The sequence below is a fragment of the Podarcis erhardii genome (assembly GCF_964252035.2).
Source record: "Podarcis erhardii genome assembly, chromosome: 15".
Lineage (NCBI taxonomy): Eukaryota > Metazoa > Chordata > Lepidosauria > Squamata > Lacertidae > Podarcis > Podarcis erhardii.
Window position 1 is genome coordinate 6602894 of NC_138505.1, and position 6000 is coordinate 6608893.

Genomic DNA, 6000 nt, shown 5'->3' on the forward strand with positions numbered 1-6000 from the left:
CAGGAGGGGAGAATGTTCTTGTGCTCAGATCCTGGACTAGTTGGGCCATTGTCCTGAACGAGCAGCCTCTTCTTATATTCTTATTCTACCTAGAAGATGTGCAGGCGGGTGGAAGATCTGCCTCTGGAAGCTGGCAAAAGCGCCCAAATACGGTATTCTGGGGGCAGGAAGAGGGGCAGGGGGAACTTCCCTAGTATCTACTCTTGGGCAAAAGCTTCCTGCATTGCAGAGGGTTGGACTAGATGATCCTTGTGGTCCCTTTCAGCACTAAGTTTCTATGATTCTATAACAGTCATACCTTGGTTCTCGAACGGCTTAGTTGTTGAACAAATAAGCTCCTAAACGCTGCAAACCCAGAAGTTTGGTTTGCAAACATTTTTCAGAAGCCGAACGTCTGATGCAGCTTCTGACTGAGCGCAGGAAGCTCCCGCAGCCAATCGGAAGCCGTGCCTTGGTTTCTGAACGGTTTTAGGAGTCGAACAGACTCCCAGAACGGATTAAGTTTGAGAACAAAGGTACTGCTGTATTCTTAACCATCCTGCACAGTGCCACCTTGTGCTCAGACAACTTACATCACATCCACTCTTTCCAAAAACGGAAGGATGACAGCGCAACAGAGGCCATATTCACACCATGCATTTAAAGTATTAAAAAATCAACAACCCCAAAACACAACTCACAGCCATGACTTCCCCCAAATAATTCTGGGAGCTGTAGGGTGTGAAAGTTGTTAGGAAACCCCCACTATTCCCCTCAAAGGACTATGATTCCCAGAGTTCTCTGTGAAAAGGGATTGATTGGTAAACTAATTTAGGAGTGATGTCTGTTACAAATATATGGGAGATTTATTTATTTACCTACTTATTTTAAAATCCTGTTCAAAAGGCTAATGCAGTCACGCTCCTTGTGAGCTCCCTAAAAAGGTAGCTGACTGGACACGGTGAAAAACCAGGATGCTTGGCTGGGTGAGTTCTTTGTCTGATCAAGCAGAGGTGATATTATGCTGCCCTGGACTCCTTTGGAAGGAAGGTTGAGATATAAAATGAATGAACGGAATTATCTTAGGAGCAGGGCTGGAAAAAGCAGGTCTGCAGTGTGATTCATGAAGCTTTTTACCAGAGAGAATATCTGTTTATAGACCAGATGAAGATCAGGTTTCTCTCTCCTATGGTTAAGACAAATTTGTACTCCGGATTTTGGGAGTACAACGTCAGCAATATGCTGAGGACACACAACGCTACTTCTCCTTTACATCCGCAGGTGTGGCTGTGGACGTGCTGGACCGATGTCTTGCCTCGGTAATGTACTGGATGAAATGAATGGACCTAAGTGAGACACAGCAATTGGTTTCAATGGGTGTGCTCTGAGGATGACTAACAATAGATTACAACCAAATTGGAATGGCTAACTTAAGTCCAATGGTTTCAATTGTTCTACTCTGTGTAGGATGGATCGGGATACAACTCACTGGATCCTGACTTAGTCATGCTTAGAAGAGACCCATTGCAATCAATCAGACTGAAATTATTAATGATTTCTTTAATTTTCAGGGGGTCTGCTCTAGGAATGACTAAGTCCTGATTCAGGCATATATGTAATAATTGGGAGTTACACCCTTATTGTTGCTAGATTTTTAGAAAAAGGAAAACTTTACTAATTAAAACACAGATACATTGTGTGCTGCAGCATAGCATAGGTTTTAATGTGTGTAACAAGTCAAGAGATAACATTTAGAACATTAGTAGTCAGTTTCAAGTACAGTAGATATGTGGATACTTTGCCTTCCATGAATGACTTTTAGAATTGACCCATTGAACAATTAGGGGAAAGGCTCTCAAGGGCAGAATCAATTCTCCATCCCCAAATAGTGTCCAGTGTGTCAACGTTGACTTTATTTTGGTTTTATAGAGTGACTCTTCCTTGTCGATGAGGTCTTCTCTTCCATCCGTGCCATTTCATTCGGTGAAGAACTATGTGATCATGTGACACAGATGAAGTCAGGTGTTCCAGCTTCCATCACATGTTGGGTTGGATTCATGAGATGTATATCAGCATCACCTCCCATTACTTGACAGCTCTTGGTGAGACATGTTGACCATTCCCATAGAAAAGGATCATGCTTGACCCTGAGCAAAACAAATGCTCCATCTTTCTGAAGGCCGATTCACACATGCAAGTTTTCCCCTGTTCCCAGAATTCAAACATGCATGAGTAAACGTTCCGTTTTGTGCAAATAATATCCCAGGCTCATTATATAGTAGAAATGCTATTCAGATTGGAAAGCCCTTTAACTATAGATGTATGCAATTAAAACGAAGCTTAGAGCGAGAAAGGGGAAGTTTTGATGCAGGCCTCATTCGCAGAGGTGCTGAGTTCTTGTGGTCCATTGTTGGGGCTACGAGTGCTCAGCACTCCTGGGATACAGGAATTCGTAGAAGCTTAGGCAAGGCGATCTCACGCCGTTGGTGGGGGTTCCTTGTTTTCCTTCATAGCAATGGTATTCCGTCTGAGTTTAATAATCGCTGCAGTAGCTGTATCTTCTTTCTAGGTATGATGGCCTGGAATAAAAATTCATCAGGCTTGAATTGCTTGCAAAGGCCGGGGCAGGGAACTCTGCAAAGCTGAGGCTTTTGTGTCCTCTACTGCCCTGACCAGAGCGAGCACAGGGGTTGCATTGGGTGATGCAAAAGGGCTGGTCAGGGCAGTAGAGGGCCGGTCCTGGGATGGTTAAGCAAAATGCTGGTGGCTGTATCCTGACAGTTGAGGGAGGGCAGCTAGCATAGCACCGAGGGTTAAATGACCCTTGACCCTTCATGGTTGGATGATGATGAATCTGAAACAACACAACAGGGAGAGAGATCATGAACAAATGCTTTATAATCAACTGAGTCAGCACTTACTTTTGGGAACTAAATAAGCAGCTTCCAGGAAGAAGATTGTTATGGGGTGGGGGGTTATAGCTCTTAACTATACAGTGGTACCTCGGGTTACATACGCTTCAGGTTACATACACTTCAGGTTACAGACTCCGCTAACCCAGAAATAGTACCTCGGGTTAAGAACTTTGCTTCAGGATGAGAACAGAAATCGTGCTCCGGTGGTTTGGCGGCAGCAGGAGGCCCCATTCGCTAAAGTGGTGCTTCAGGTTAAGAACAGTTTCAGGTTAAGAATGAACCTCTGGAACGAATTAAGTACTTAACCTGAGGTACCACTGTACAAACATAAAAAGTACCAGTCCAGAGTTTGTGTGTGTTTAATCAAAGGGAAGGACAAGAGCTCAAGTCAGAGCAAAGTCACTTCACACAGAGACAATCTCAGGTTCAATTTCAGACCGGGCTGGGAAAGGCTTCCTATATTCTATTTAAATAAGCCTTTATTGATCAGTGGTAGAGTATCTGCTTTGCAAACAGAAGGTCCCTTCTCCAATAAAAATAGGGACATCCTATTCAACAACAACAGTTTATATGCTGCCCATATGACCGGGTTGGACTGTTTTTAGAAAGGAACGGCCAATGGTTTTCAATACACCAGTTCCACATCAAAAACAATAAAAGCATAAGGACATAGCTATATCAGGTCACTGGTCCATCTAGCCCAGCATCCTGTTCCTATGGTGGCCAACCGGATGCAAGCAAGAGCACTTTGTCCAGAAACTGGTATTCAGAAGCATTACTGCCCCTTACTATGCTGAGGAATAGCCATCATGGCTAGCAGCCACATATTCCCCAACCTTGACCTAGAAAGGTCTCTTTCTCTGTGTGTAACCCCATGTGCTTAATCATAGTGCAGGAAGTATCCAAATATGCCAACAATCTGCACAATCCCATTTGTATGTGAAGGGTAGTAGAGTAACGTCTTCTACCATGACAATCCTATTATTACAGATAAAGTGAGGGTAATAAGCCATGAAGGAGGAATTGTTCTCCACTGAAACTATGTTGAGCTATTTAGGTATAGTTAAAGCAGTAAATGAGCAGAACCATCTTCAATTCCCTCTCCTGTTTTCTGAAATACATTTAATTAGTAATTGGGGAGAAAGAGAATTTAACCTGCAATTTGGTAACTGCCTGCAGAGCATTTGGCACAGTAAAGGGGAATGTAAATCTGCACTTGAATTTGTAAGCTTTAATAACAACTGTTCTCTAACAAAGGTGTCAAAAGCAGTATATAAATCAACTAAGGGTTTATAGAAATGTGTCCAGCACTGGATTTAGGGCAGTTTGGGCAGTCCGCCCCCCAAACAGGGTGCTGATTCAAGGGGACAAATAATAATAATAATAATAATAATAATAATAATAATAATAATAATAATAATGCCGCTTATATTTATATGGATATCTACTGAAAAGATCCATAAAAAAGCAACTGTGCCAAAAGGAATTATAAGAAATATTTAGGGAGTGGGTTGCCAAATTTTGTGCTCGCTCAAGGTGCCATATTACTAAAGTCTGTTCCTGATGTGCCCTTTCAGCCCTAATGTCTTCATAAAATAAAACAGGTTGGGATAAAAGAATTATAGGTGAGGACGGACTTAAAGCACGGTGGGTTGGTCAAAAGCATGATCTTGTAGTTGTGGGAAACGTTGTTGAGTGTGACTGAACCCAAATTAGGAACAATACCTCTTTTCTGACTTATCTTGTGTAAATAAATAGGTTATAATTGTAAAGGTTTTGGTGGTGGTGGTGAGAGAAAAGATGGTGGATGAACTGCCTCATTCATTGCCCTTCTAAGGTGAAGGTAAAGGCAAAGCTAAAGGATTGTTAAGTCCAGTCAAAGGCGACTATGGGGTTGCGGCGCTCATCTCACTTTCAGGCTGAGGTAGCCAGTGTTTGTCCACAGACAGCTTTCTGGGTCATGTGGCCAGCATGACTAAACTGCTCCTTGCACAATGGAACACCGTAACGGAAACCAGAGCACACGGAAACGCCGTTTACCTTCCCACCGCAGTGGTACCTATTTATCTACTTGCACTTTGACATGCTTTTGAACTGCTAGGTTGGCAGGAGCTGGGACCGAGCAACGGGAGCTCACCCCGTCGCGGGGATTCGAACCGCCGATGTTCCAATCGAAAAGCCCACGAGGCTCAGTGGTTTAGACCACAGCGCTCACCCGTGTCCTTCTAGATTGCCCTTCTAGATTCACACCAGCCAGGTGGAAATGATTTTCAGACCATTTCACTCTTGTTACCAATCAAAGGGGAATTAAGTATGCCAGCTACAGGGACATAGGAACTTGTCTTATACTAAGTCAGACCCATTGGTTCATCCAGTTTGGTGTTGTCTACAATGACTGGCTGTGCCTCTTCAGAGCTTCAAGCAGGGAACATTCCCAGTCCTACCTGGAGATTAAACCTGTGACCTTCTGCAAGCAAAGCAGGTACTCTCCCACACAGTTAAAGACCTTCCCCACAATAGTTTAGAGCCTTGCATCTTTTGCCCACCACAGTGATACAATTAGCTGACACATCATCCACTCCCAACGTCCACCATTCCCAAACCCCATGCACGCTGAGATTTCCTCTCAGAGCTTACCTGATGTCTCGGAGGATCAGAAATCGCAAGAAGTGGTTTGAAGATCCCTCAAGCTCTGCCTTTTTATACGGTTTCTTGGGTGGCCTCGAGAAGTTGAGACATTTTTGTGTGTGCTGTTACTTCACGCTGGAAAAAGAAATAATTACATCCTTGACGGTGATTACCAAAATGTTGTGAATAATAATCTTGCTGATAGTGTTTATGAGTTTATCCTGGATTCAGCAACCCTATGTTTTAATATGTTACACCCTAAATACCTGGTTTTATTTCAAAACAGCACTGGCCTGTTTCTTGGGGTGTTCTCTCCGGATCCGCTGGAAAAGTGGGAGATGGCAACCCCTTGGAAACATAGGAATCAATAGATCTAGGTATTCTCAACCAGAAACCACAGGGAGAATGCCAGCTGTTAAGAGTTGCCAACCATGATGATTTCATGTAGCATTTCAGATGTCCTGATAATAATTGTCCC

The 6000-nt window shown here is 43.4% G+C and overlaps 1 long non-coding RNA gene across 1 annotated transcript; it reads right to left on the minus strand.

The window, feature by feature from the left end:
* Positions 1-1673: 1673 nt before the first annotated feature.
* LOC309330104 lies at positions 1674-5724 on the minus strand. The gene is made up of 2 exons (XR_014151262.1): positions 5532-5724; positions 1674-2833 (listed from the first exon to the last, which is right to left on the minus strand). It is a non-coding gene; the product is annotated as an uncharacterized lncRNA (long non-coding RNA).
* Between the last annotated feature and the right edge of the window lie 276 nt (positions 5725-6000).